The following is a 14,861-nucleotide window of genomic DNA, read 5'->3' on the forward strand; positions in this document are numbered from 1 at the left end:
AGTCTGGGTTCTGTCAGTAAGCCAGTTGGCAACCCATCAAGTGAAGTAGGGATTTATGCCCTGCTTAGTAAGTTTATCTATGATTCCAGAGTGGGGGATGGTGTAGAAGGCCTTAGCGAGGTCCAGATAGGCTGTGTGGGCTGCCTTACCCTCATCCACAACTCTGGGACTGATTCAAAGAAGTCAGTCAGATTCAGGAGACAAGATTGGCTCTTCACAAACCCAAACTGGGTGGGGTCCAGTGTTTGAAGATTGCCAATGTCTTTGTTTATAAGTTCCATGATAATGCGTTCCATGCCCTTGCAGATCAGGCTTGTCAGACTGATGGGACGGTAGTTCCTGGGATCCAAGGCGGATCCCCCCTTGTGGAGTGGGATAACTGTAGCTGTGCACCACTCAGTGGGCACGAAGCCTGAGGTGAGGCTATGATTAAACATGACACTTAGGTGAGGTCCCAGTTAATTTTGTAGTTCATGTAGTACACAGCCTGGGATGACATCTGGTCCCATGGACGCTGTATTCTTAGCTTTGGAGAGTGTGGTTTCTACCTGCATGGCCGTGATTACCGGAATTTGGCAATCTTTTGATATTGAGATGGGCCCTTCAGGGGGTAAGAGGGGGTGAAGTTGGCACTAAATTGATCTGCCAGGATATTGGCAATATCCTTGGGATCAGTATATTTAATGCCATTCTGTTGTAGCTCAGAGCAGATCTGAGCATTGCCATTTAGATTCTTGACATAACTATAGAATGCTTTGTGGTTGTCTTTGGAATCTTTGACAATTTTATTTTCATAACTGGCTTTTGAGGATTTTGTGAGGGATCTCAGCTTCTTACTGAGGCTGGTGAGGGAGTTTTTTGCATCCTGGGATTTTTCTCTTTTCGCAACAGTTCCTTCCTTCTGTTGTTTAGTTTGTTTATAGCAGGGGACCACTAGATTGTCTTCCTTTTTTTGGAGAAGAGCATCTTCATTCTATTTGGGATGGCACGATTCATGCACAAGTGGATGTGCTCGTACAGTGCCTTAGTGTAGGATTCTGCAGTCGAACTTTCAGATCCCATCTGCATGGGTGTCGTGAAGTTTGCCACTTCTGACTTCAGTAGCATGAAGTTGGCTTTGGAGAAGTTTTTTAAGGAGGTTTCCTTACTGGGGGTGGGGGTGGGGGTGGGATGCGGATGTCAAGGGTGATTTGCTTATGGTCAGACCTGACCAATGAGGAGGTGACCACTGGCCTGGAGCATCTATCTCCCATGTTGGTAATGAGCAGGTCTAGGATATTGGAGCCCTGGTGGGACAATGGATTAGTTGATCCAGGGCATTGGAATTTATGAATTCCAAGAACCGTTGGGAAAAGGAGTTGGTACCCGAGTAGTTTTCCCATTTAATGGCAGGGTAGTTGAAATCACCCAGTATTAGGGTATTTGGTTGTATCTTAATATTGTCTTTTAAGAAGAAATGCCAATGGGGTTCTAAAATGAAGATTCAAACCTCCCAAAACCATGGACAGTCAAACAGATCTGAATGACTGACTATTCAAGAGACCTTGTGACCACCCCCCGCTCCCTTCACTTCCAGAAAGTCAGAATCTCCATTTTTCTGTTTGACAACAGATAGGTTTAGACAAATGGGTTCTGAAAATCATTCATCAGGGTTAGAGATGGCAGTTGGAGGAAATTCTTCCTTTCCAGTGGGTCATTCCTCATCCTCCAGATCAGACTCTTTTGGGCCCATCAGTTATAGAACCAGTTCTTCCTTCCTGGGGGAGAGGAATGTTTTTTTCACTCATGGATGTACCTACTGCCAAAGAAAGAAAATGCTTGGAGACTAGTTTTGGATCTTTATTTCCTAAACCTATTTGTGACCGTGCTCAAATTGAAAATGTCACTTTATAACCTGTTACCTCTTCTTCCCCTTTCAAATTTCCCAGTAAAACTAGACTTAAAAGATGCTTATCATCACATACCTATTCATCCAAATTTCAGATTTTTCTTATGGTTCTGTGTGTTGGAATCACATTATCAGTTATCTATCTTACGTTTTGGACTGTCCACTGCACCAAGAGTGGTCACAAAGTGTCTAGCTCCAGTTACAGTTCATTGCAAACTACAGAGTATCCACATTTTTCCATACTTAGGCAACTTGCTTATCTTTGCAGGATATTTTTCAAAGTGTCAGGAATTTCTCTTTCTCCCCCTTGGGCGAGAGATCTCTTACACAAGCTGGGATCCCAGGAGAACATTGAAAATTCTTTCTTGACACCTCCACACAGGATTGTGTTCCTGGGATATCAACTAGTCACCTCAGTTCAAAGAGATTTTCTTCTACAGGGAAAAATAGATGTATATCTATTTTTAAGGTTTTCTACTCAGATTTCGGTTACTGAGAGGGAGTACTTCAGGATTTTGGGTCTCAGGGCATCTGTTATTCTCATAATATTCCTGGCAAGACTCCACGTGAGAAGGATACAGTGGTATATGAAATCTCTTGCGTGCCAATGTAAACACCCCTTATCTTTTAAAATACCAGGGCTGGCATTTGCCAGAAGAGAAATAATTTAATGGAGACAACAGATATCCTTAAATCCAGGTCTCCCCTTCTTTCTCCCTTCTCCAAAGCAGTCAGTTACCACAGACACCATGGACTTTGCTTGGGCAGCAGTTTCAGGAAGAATAAAAGTGCAGGTAATGTAGTACACCAAGGACAGAAGCAAGCACATAAATATCAAGGAGATACTTGTCCTGTTGAAGGCAGTCAACTATCTGAACCATCTTTGGTCCTTGTGACCTCTTCAAATGGTTACAAACAATACCACAGTCATGTGGTACATCAACAAGCAAAGATAAACAGGTTGTAACCCTTTTGCAGACTAGGCATGTTATCCTGGGATATTGCTTCACTGCACAGTCTCACTCTTAAGGCATCCTACATTCACCAGAGCACAACTGTGTGGCAGACAAGTGGATCAGGACCAAGGTAGACCCTCATGAATGGAAAGTAGATCAGGGGGTCTTCCAAGATTTGATCCATCTGTGAGGAGTTCCTAAGGTAGACCTCTTTGTCTCCCGTCCAAACAATGAAGTGGCAAGATTCTGTTCCATGGTTCCATGCAAGAAAGCTTGGAAGGCAGATGCTTTTTCTTTTCTTTTCTTCACACAGGAGTGTTCCTGTATGCTTCTCCACCCTTTCCACTATCATCCGGGGTACTTCTGAAGATTCAGAAGGAATCCCACAAGATCATTTTGGTGACTTCCTTCTGGCCCAGGCAACAGTAGTTCTCCCTTCTTTTGGAAATGGCCAGGAGCAGTTGCACAAGCTTCCTTATAGACTGATTTTACTCACACAAGAACAGGGGTGTTTGATGCACCCTGAAATCAATCAACTTCAGCTGTGTGGATGATAGGGTCTTAATTCCTTTAAATATATTGAGGACATGCAGAAGGTACTAATAGAGGCAAGAAAGCCTGCTACTAGAAAATCCTACATTTGCAAATGGAAAAGGTGTTCTAGTTGGTACCAACAACATAATCAGCACCTATTTAGGGCTAATTGTTCTCTGCTTTTTTTTTCAACATTCATGTGAGTTACCATACTGTGGCCTTTCTTCATACTCTGTCATGGTTTATAAATGGCCATTTCATCATAACTGCCCACTGATCCTTCTCATTCAATGCAGTCTCATCTTGAATTGTTTTTACAAGGGATTTTGCATAAGGGACCTCCAAGAAAACTGGTATCTCCTCTTTGAGATTTTAATTTTGTGTTACAGAAGTTAAGACTTGCTTCATTTGAACTGGTTAACCTGGCTGACTTGAGGTTCTTAACATGGAAAATAGTTTTACTGATTGCTCTGACATCTGCAAGAAGGGTACCTGAGTTGCAAGCTCTTATGGTGTCAACCTTATCTCATTTTCCCTAGTGACTGGTTTTCTCTGAGAACTTAGCCTTCATTTATGTTTAAAGAGATGATATCCAATTTACTTTAAGCCAGACTATCCATCACATCCTTTTCTTTCCTGAACCTAAAAATGAGGGTGAAAGGATACTCTATACCTTAGATTTCCACAGACAACTCAGGTACTATCTTGAAAGAACTAAATCTTTCAGCTCTTCAGATCATTTGTTCATTTCTTGTGAAGGTAAAAAGAAGGGACAACCGATGTCAAGAAAGAGTATTTCAAATGCTTGTCTAAGGTTATTACCTTTGGTATTTTCACCATATCAAAACTATTCCAGGCAGAGTAAAGGCTCACTCTACCAGGGCCTTGGCTTCGTCTATGGCTTTTTAGAAAGGGCTGCATTCTAGAAGTATTTTAGAAGTTGATACTTGATTCTCTGTACATACTTTTACAAAGCACTCCAAGATGGATTATTTTTCTAGGTCTAGATCAGACTTTACAAGGACCATTCTCCAGGGGCTCCTGGGCTCTTCTCCTTCCACTTCCTAAATGTAGTAAGCTAGGGTAATCTACCCATATAGCTAAGGCTACTACAGCAGTGATCAATATGAATAACATAGTACAGTTGTGTAAATAACCACACCATAACTGTAGATATTTGAATGATCACTGCTGTAGTAGCCACTTCCTCCCTCCATTCCCCCTTGTTTTTTTTTTTTTGGTGTGTTTTTTATGTCAGGGTGTGGACATTTATTTTTGTTGTCCCTTGCATTGTCCTTTCAGGGCTCAGACTCCTTCTCTTATTTTTGGCAGGAAATCTCTGAAGGGCTTTATGCCCAAACATGTCTTTTAGTCAGCTCTGCTTAAAATGCCTGACATTTTTGGTGTGTGGAAGGTGCTCTGAATCTTTGGAAGCTGGCCAGTTGTTATACCCTTGGCAGGATATAAACATATAGCTAAGGTTACTTCTACTTGTATGACACATTTACTTATGCAACTGTACTTTCCTCAGATACCCAGTTAAAGGATCTAAACCTTCATCAGCAAATAAATAGGACATGTTGTGTGACAGATTCATATCCAGAAGTATCCCCAACCTGTGGAACAAACTTTAATATATGCCTCAGAGTAGCACCCTTGGCACCTTTAAAGTAAACCTAGATATTCAGAAGGGCAGCCCCCTAATCAACCTTATATCGCCCTTCTTGAGGGTGGAGGAAACTTTTGACCATGGATTATTGGTTGGGCTTGTAATGGTCTGCAGACTGATTGCCTAGTACCTCTCTATGAACCTAAATGAAGTATTGAGAATGGTAAAGATAAAAATGTTTCCAGTATTATTGGAATGTAATATAGATTTTATAAGAATCTGGTTGTGGAAGAAAAATATTTTTTCTCAAGGTATTAAATGAGCGGTATAAAAACTGGATACAGAATGAGAAAATTGTAGAGAATATTATTAAGTTTATTTGGAAGAAATAAGGTAAGTGGGGCTTGCAGACTTGGGGTCAATAACATTACATAATGCTGATTGTAAAACAGTAATGAAAACATTAAGAACATATGAGGAAAGGAATTGAGTGTGTTCTACTTTTATTGAGCATGCATGGAGTGGAGAAGAAGAAGAATGGCATAAAGGAAATGTTGATTTTCATTAAAGAAATTGTGGATTATATAGTAAGAATAAGATTAAGTCAACGTAATATGCAATATAATGATAGTGCATGATTAATTAGGAACAACTTTAGAGTCATTTGGAAAATTATGGTTATGTTGAAAGATGAATTACTTATGATCTATATATAAAAGAACCTGGGTCATATTATTAATTAATAGATAGGTAGTTGAAAAGGTTAAGTTGGGTAAAGCGGTCAGACATGGTTACCCATTAACTGAGGTGATTTTCTGCTTAGTTATAAATGCTGTGATATAGGCCTGTGGGAATAAAATAAGACATACACAAACTAGGTATCCTAACTCCAGGAGCTCTAGTTTATATATCTGATTTAACATTTGCAGCAAGAATTTTATATAGGTCATTTATGTGAAGAAAGACATGGAAAATGAGGACTATAGGATTAAAGATAAAGAAAAAAAGTAAATGGTTAGGAGCTACATTTAAATATGTGGTTTTACTTTCAGAAAAGAAAGGTAAGCTGTTAGGAATGTTTTTATAGGAAAAGGCACATCGTGGAAGATTTTTCAAAGAGTGTTATTCAAAAGTTAAAAGATATGGTAAATCTGTGGAAGGCCTTTGAGTCATCTTTTAAAAAGGTGCATTTAATAAGTGGGACATTAATGGAGATGGTAAGTTTTATTGCAAATCCTTATATGTTGTCTAGTAAAAGAGAAAACATAAATAGTTCATATAATTTTATTATTTTTTTTTGGGGGGGGGGGGGGACATACCAGAAGAGGTAAAAGTAGTTGACTTTATTTAACCTAGAAGTTTTTTTCTTTGTTTCCATATTATGTACTTTGAGAAATAAAACAGAGTGACAAAAATGTCTCAGGGAGGATATTATATGAAATATATAGAGATTACTGGAATAGTTTAAAGCAAGGGAAAAGAAAGAAGACACAACTAAGAGAAGAAACAAAAGGATAGTAGAAAACTAATTTTATATGGAAAGTGGACTTTGAAATTACTGAGAAAGAAAACAATGGAGTAACAGGATAATGAATTTCCCCATCAACGTCAACTCCCACCACTTCACATAACTCAGTTACTACTCAACAAACCCTCAGCCTGTCCCACCCTAGCAAATCATATATCCTACTATACCTCCACATAGCTACTCCATAGTACAGACCAACCCCTTCTTCGAAAATACAAACCCAATAAAACTATCGGGAAAGTATTATACAAACGTTTAATATCTCATAACTGGAATAAATTTCCACTCAACTAAAGAAGCATTATACACTCCAGTAGTTTCAAAAATGAACTAAAAAATTGTCTATTGAAATCTTGGCTATACTCTACATAAACACTTACCTCTTTTCTTCTGCTACTTATTCAATCTGCTAATCACTTCTAGGATGTTAATTGTTTAAACAGCTTTACCTCCTATTCCATGTGTAATAACAATTATAGAAAATTCATTCCACATGTGTTGACCTATAGTATTTATCATAATCACGATTGTTATTTGTTTCTTTTGGACTACTCAGATTTGTAAACTGTTATATATTAGTACTGTCTGATTATTGTATCACTGTTTTATTTTTTATTTTTATTCTTACTCTGCTTAGTTGCATAACTGTATACGTATTTGGAGTTTTTTCCTCAGGTCTCCATTTAAAATGGGCATTTAGTTCAGTTGGACCAACCCAGTTAACAAATGTCAAATAAATAAATAATAAATAATAAATAAATGACTGAGAATTATGTAGTAGACACATACGAACATATAGATAATAAACAAAGGAACAGACAAAAAATATATAAAAAATATTTATGAGTGTAAAATGACTGAATAAAATCATCAGTGGATGCAAATATGAAGTATAAAGTTCATGCAGAAAGATTTTGTAATGTAGAAGGGTGTAGAGTGGAAGAGAGAACTAAGTAAGTTTTTCTAAAGTCTAAGGAGATACAGCACTTTTTGGCAGAAAATGTACATAACTTTAAATTGTTGAGTTGAAATGCATTAATATGGGTATAATTACACTATCCATCTTATAACAGCCTAATATACCCTATTCCCCAGCAGACCCTTGTATTCTGGTGATAAAATGTTACTTAGTATAATTAAATCCAACAATACGGCATATGTGCCTCAAAGAAATGGAATTCTATTCCTCCCTGCTTAAGGCAAAATATGAACTTAAAATCTTTCAAATCTAAATGGAAGCAAAATCTTACACACGTATGGCTCTGCTCCTATACCACTCCTCGCTAAAACCAATCCATCTAAACCTAAGCTCACCTCTCTGTTCCCCCCTACTACAACTTAATATTAACATCTACCTAATCTACTTATATATTCTACATCTTACCTCCTTTACCTTGCTAATGTACTTAAGCTATGTTGCATTCCAGCCATCTATCCATCCTCAACCCCTTTATACCATTTTTGCACATGGTGTTGGGGTGTCACTTCAATAGTGACAATCATCTTGAGCCAAGGTTTACACCGCCAGGTGACATTAAAATCTTAAAATTTACCTCCTGTGACTAACCACTCCTAATTACTTGCTGTATCCTTTTCACACAGCGGATTATCCTTGACTACTGCTAGCCTAGTGTTTTGTCGTTACTCTGTTCAAAGAACCTCTTACATTACTCTAAGTATAACATGCACAACTAATCCACCACTTGCCTGTGACAAAGTATTACATAAGATTGTATCTGCTTCTTTGTATAATAATACTTTACTCATATTTGTATACTACTGTTGTTTTTATATGTGTATCCATACTGTGTTTTCCATACTGTCATCGCATTGTGTTATCTACTGTACTTGTTATTGTCAGTATAAGCTTATTGTCAGTATAAGCAATCATAATTTTGTGTAGAGCTTGTCTCCTTGGGCCTCTGTTCGAAAGGGGCTTCATGTCCAGCTAGATTTCCCCATAAACAAATGCAATAAATAAATAAAATAATTATATGTGAGGACTGCAAAAGAAACTGCTGTAAAGGATCTGGTTTATATGGAAATGGAGATAAAAGTGAAATGCTATATAATAAACTACAAAATAGAGGAGAAGTATTAAATAATATGACGATATAGTTATGACAAAATAAGTGGGGGAGTCTAAGCAAATAATGCATAATGTTCTTTTTTACTTCCTTTTAGTTCATTCTGCTTTGAGTAAATAATATAACATATTTGAACATATACATGGTTACATATGTACATATATGGTAGAAAATAAAGGACTCCCTACTCTTTTGTGCGTTAATGGATGTTTTACATTCACCTACGCTAATACCAAGCTCAGGCAGATGGCAGCCCAGTTCAGTGTCTCACCTGAAGGACAGCAAAGGAGTATAGTACCTTTCTTATGTTACACTACAGTGACAGTACTGGAGAATAAATCTAAGCTTTGAGTTTGTGAATAGAAGCCACTTTTTTTTTATCTACCAGCATCAAATGTGAGTGTGCTACCTGCTGGCCCACTGATACAGACCCTTATTCATTCATTCACCAACTGATTGATTTATGGGGTTATAGGTTAAGTACTAGACTAGCTGCCGCAGTGGGCCATTTTAAGCCAGCCAATTTCCCTTGTGGTGCTCTCTGGCTACTTCTTGATTGTACTTGTGGAATGACCACATGGGCCCCTTTTCAGCCACAGTCTGGGTTACTTACAGATACAGCAGAAAGATGAATTACATAATAGGTACTATATATTAGCATCAAAACAGTGACATATGATAACATTGAACAATAACAAAGAAACAGTTCACTTTCAGTAGATATATGTCATAAATGAAGTAGCTAGTATATTCAGAGAAAGTGCTTATCTGAAATGTTGTAAGATAACATGAATTACAGCTGACAGTATGGAAATTTGCAGATATGATCATAGGACTCCCATAATGATAAAATACTCAGACTTCAGAATCATTTTTATGTGAAGAATACCAACAGTTTTGTGTTGTGGAGAGGCAGCTACAAATTAGATTTCATTTTGTACACTTGCGTTGACAGCTATACCTCATGCGTATACTAGCTTCTGAGTGGCAAATACCTTGTACATGCATATAGCATTTTTCTGTACATTGTAGCTCAGGGTTTCAAAGCATTTCATAAAGCTTTTTAACAAGTATTCAATAAATAACAGCTGGCTTTTAAAACCATATTCTGTGCATTTTAGAATTCTAGCAAAGTCTGCTTTGGTATGAAATAAACCATATTGGATTATAAAAATAGTTTCCTATTGCAGCTATACTGCAGTTGCTAATAACATACAATACTGCTGTGTAGTTTACAATGGTAAAATCTGCATTTAAAGAACCCTATTTTTTTTCCTTAGGACTTTATAAAAAAATCCCTATCCAAACGCCATCTTGTTGTATTATACACTGTCCAGCATTTAGTGGTATTTTAACTGCATGCAAATGATTTTGAAAAAAACTAATTTACATTCTTCACAAAGGTTCTATTCAAAATTATTCACATCTGCTTTGCAAGGCTATATGGAAAACTCTAATGGTATCAGGAGTGTGTCTCAGATAAACAATGAGGTATTTCTAGGCACTTCCTGTTTTCACTTAGAACACTTCAGTGGGTTACTCAATCAAACCTACTACTACTATTATATAAACAGAACATGTTATGTAGAGCCGATGTGTCATGTCAGTTGTGACATAAAGCCAGATAATTCATGTTGCTTTAATCTAGAACCAAATGTATATGTATCACCTTAAGGGCTATATATATACAGGAAGGCATTTTAGACATTGGCCTGAGTATAATATTTTTTTACAAACACCTTTATTGAAGTGTCACTTGTCAGATACGTACATGTACATTCATATAAAAGTAATCACACTATAATTAATATAACAAACATTTTACTTCACGTATATTGCTATATGTCATATAATCTAAGAAACATTACATAAATTATTCAATTCCTGCCTTTTCCCCCCTTTTTATGTTAAACAAGAAACATCTTTATGCAAAACTACAGCATACCAAGTGCTAGTCTAGTTATGTTATATTTACTGCTGCTAATCTTACTACAAGTACTTGTACTGTAAATTTTGGGACAAAGTTGAAATGGCCAAAAAAGTTCCCTTGTCAAATATAATTTGTGACATCAGAAATAAAGAGAATTTAGGAACCAAAATCAGTTTGTACAATGTCAGCAAACTGTAATTTGATATGGTATCAAGGAACATTTTCATGAAATGTTTTAAGACACATTTCTTTAAATGGTTTCTGTTGCATGGTAAACTGAATCAACACTAATTATCATCTGCAAACAGTATCACAACAAAGAAGTTGCTTTGCCCTTTTTTCAACAGTTGCTATGGCTTCCAAAAGCAGACTGCTCATGCCAACATAAAGCTTCTCATTTTACACAGTATGGTACTGTATAACTGTCATTTCACTACACCTTTCACACATACTACAAAACTGCACAGCATTTATTTATTTGTTTGATATTTGTTTACTGGGAAAGTCCGATTCATCCAGAAAGTGCCCATTTTCAGCTGAGGTCTGGGAAGAAAAGCCCACGATTTACACTTGAAAATGGAAAACATTCCAGTATTGAAAAGGGACTAGCCTTGCACATCTGCTTGCCAGGAACATGCCATTTAGCAATAAATAGTAAAATAACCATAAAGTAATATAAAGGCTGTAGTCACTGTATTTATTAATGAATATGAATACTATTCCCAAACTGATATCAATGATAACATATTCTTTTGCTTCTGTTTTTCATTCATTTATTACCACAAACAGGCATTCTCATAGCACTCAACAAACTATGATGACTCTGTTAAGAACAAATCACAACAACCTGCAAGTACCTGTAAAATAGTCAAATAAATTAGCACAACATTTCAAAGGGATTAAGCCATCTCCTAAACAAATATACATGAAAAACAAACAGATCCATTTTTAAGCTTGAAGTTTATTTAATTTAATTTTTTATTTTGTTAACTGGGCAAGTGAGCTGGTATGGGAGCCTTTTTTATGTCATGACACAGGTCAATGTGGCAGTTAAACATTTAAGAACATTCAATAATTGCATACAGTTCAGTAAAATAAAGACTCATTAATCAGTTTGCAGAGACATAGTGCAAATTGCAATCCATCTTTTATCTTCAGAGTGCAGTTAGTCATTTAACCAGCGTTTTGACCAGCAGAACTTACACGCCACATAATGACCCATACTAGCCATTTTTTGCAACATAAATGTGCTAATAATATCTATGATATGGTGGTATATAGTATATAACTTCTGAAATCCTCTGTTAATTTTGATGCATTTTTGTCTAGTATCAACCCTGTTAAGGCACACGTCTAATAATTTTGCAAACTGTGCTCCTGTGCAAACCACGATCATGAAAAGTGTCTAATTTTCTCAGTAGCATGGGTGTAGCCTGAATTCATACCTCTCAACTGTACAGATTTTCACAGAATGTCCACACTTTTGCCTCATATTTTTGGTCTGTTCCTCATAAATTTTTTTTGACAAATCACCGGGATGATCTTAAATACTGACATGCATTTGAGTTTCAGACTTCATATCCTTCAGGAAAATGCATGCTAACACAAATCCTGTTATTCTAGCAACTTTCTAAGTATATAAAGGAATATTTAAAATGTGTCCCTATTTTTGGGCCATTGCCCCCCCCCCCATTATGTCAGGCTTTGTCCAGATTTCCTCCGCTAAGAGGTTGAGAGGTAGGCCAGACATACACCTTGTAAGCCATGGAATATAAATCAGTTTTAAGAGACAACATTTTGCATAGTATATAAGCAAAAGTATTCCGTCTTCAAACTAATGAAAGAAACTAAAAGGACACTATAGAGCCAGCAAAGAAGGCAAATGTACCAAAAAATAATGTATGTTCAGTGTATTATCGGCTGTTTGATCAAAGGTTTGCAGTAATAATATAGTCGGTATACTCATTCTGAATTTTTAACTCCATATTTATGATATATACAATATTATAATTGTTAATAAGCTTTTTCCTGTGGTCCAGTGGTGCAGGGTTTGATTCAGAGGCAATGTTTGGTTAAATGACCTCTTGAGGCAAGGGCAGTTTAACAGCAGAAATAGAAAGACTCAAACTCAGTACTAGTTCACAGCCATAACTGCATGTGCCAAACTGCATAACATATACAGTGCACCTGTTAAACACAGTATTCATTTACATTATGCATTACCACCATTAATTCACTTGACAGCTTGTTGATAATAGAACTACTAGAAGGGGCATACACGTCAGACAGTGTGTGTATACAACAGCAGCCATGGCTGTTTAGGATTTTTTTTCATGTACTTTAGTTGGAAATTTACACATTTCCATTTTAATCTGAGGAACTGCTGTTGACAGGATTAATCTGACATACTGTTAGTACATTGCTTCAGCAGGGAAAAAAGAAAGCCAGTCAGTTTCCAGTCATGATAAATCTACTGGAGATGAGTATTCAGCAGGGCTGAGAGTTCTTTGGAAGGCAGAGGTTAACAAAATTAATCTGTTAAACAGGTTTGGATTGCTCTTCATCTGCCTCTTATTTGCCACTTAAAGTGATAAAGTGATACTTTGCATGGAACATTACAACTGTTCCCACATGAGTAGAGCTGGCACAGAATTTATGAATTTCCAACGGAAAATAAAACTAAAGTGAAATACTAAACACTGACAGTAATGAATGCTGGTTCTGTTTAAGTAAGTTCTTCCTTTGAGCTGAATGAAGAGGATAGGGGACTATATAATTAATTTATGAAATGTTACCTGAATTGTATATAAATATTTCAAAAACTTTTAAAATGTAGCAGCTATTTCATATATAATTTTATATGCATAAATAAACACTGCATAATCACAGGCAAAATTCTTGCAGATTAGCTGAGTGATATTTAGAAACAGAAACAACATTTCAGAATAGTGTTGCTTTCAAACATCAGCGTTACTAAGGAATGAAATAACATGATATCAGCCATGGCTGAATCCTGTGAAAAAAAAACATAAAAGACAAACTTTAGCCTAACACCTGTAGAGTAGCTTCCTGGTACAGCTATGGCAGGAAACTACAGACTCCACCTATGTAGATTCAAAAACAATAATCTGGGGGAAAAAAAACACAGTGTTGCTTACCATTTTAACAAGAATAAACTCATTGTTAGCATTGCCCCTGGTATATTACACGTGAACCTTTCAGACTCTGCTAAACACAAAATATCTGAAACTGAATTTTAAAATTAAATAACACATCTCAACACTGACATTCAGAATTTGTCATACAAAAAAAAAAAATCGAGCTAAAAATACTGTTCTGTTTCTCTGTGTCATTCACAAGCTATTTTTTATTCCAGCAGCTGACCAGCTCACTCTTAAAACTTGTTTCATGTTTCTTAACCCTTTCTTAATTGCACCCGCACTAAATTTGGACACATGACCTGTGTCCCTGTATCCTTACATGACAGTAGCTGCATAACATAAGGCATAAACTTCAGAGTACATCAGATTACAGATTACATATTCGTTTTGTACGGAATTTGAAAGGAAAATTAACATGTCTCACTGAAAAGTGAAGAACTGTATGGAGAGGAATACAAGAAGGGAAAAAATGACTGAAGTTTACTCTTAAACTTTGGATTACATCAAATAATAAACTTACCTTTAGTATCAGTTGAGAGAGAAGTTTATTCTCGTGTAGCTTTATGCTAAATGGTAATGTCAGCAAATACCACTCCCACGTGCCCCTCCCACTTCCAACCCCCTTTACTCTCCAGTACAAATTCCTGCCCAGTAGCTCTAGCTGTGAGATGCAGCTATGGAGTAAAAGCTGCCCTGACGTGTAGTGCAACTGCAAATTAAGGAAGCCTTCTGTTTCTAGTACCATGACATGCATTCACTCAGTATTTATCACTATAAGCACATATTCTGCCTCAGGTAAACTCAGGACAAAAGAGGCTATGTCTCCTCCCCGCAACCCTCCCCCCCTTTCTTTCTCTCCCTTTCATGATTTCCTATGATAAACACGTAACTGTGAATAAGTTATTAAATATGCTGACTGTGTTAGACCTCTGTATGTGCATAATTAGTGTGGTAGGCATTTTTTCAAGTTCCTTGTCCCTAATTTTTCTCAAAATGTTGTTTCTCTTGGAAGTCTACAGTCATTATATTATGTCAGACAGTAAAGCCGTGCAGTTTTTATTCTTCACAAAATCAGTGTGCATCGTCTTATTTCACTGACTTTTGAGTAATACAAGTATTTATTTATTTGTTTTATTTAGTTTATTTATTTATCCTTGTTAACCAGGTT

General features: G+C 36.6%; 1 protein-coding gene across 3 annotated transcripts in view; it reads right to left on the reverse strand.

Moving 5' to 3' along the window:
* The window catches only part of ALS2CL (ALS2 C-terminal like), a 2,758,770-nt gene extending 2,744,486 nt beyond the window's left edge, over positions 1–14,284 (reverse strand). For all 3 annotated transcript variants that reach the window (XM_044065874.1, XM_044065873.1, XM_044065871.1), the window contains exon 1: positions 14,214–14,284. The gene's annotated coding sequence lies outside the window, so the exon portion shown is untranslated. The remainder of the gene's footprint in view (positions 1–14,213) is intronic.
* Positions 14,285–14,861: the final 577 nt, after the last annotated feature.

This window comes from Protopterus annectens, chromosome 3.part0 (assembly GCF_019279795.1).
Source record: "Protopterus annectens isolate FY-2018-M chromosome 3.part0, PAN1.0, whole genome shotgun sequence".
NCBI lineage: Eukaryota > Metazoa > Chordata > Ceratodontiformes > Protopteridae > Protopterus > Protopterus annectens.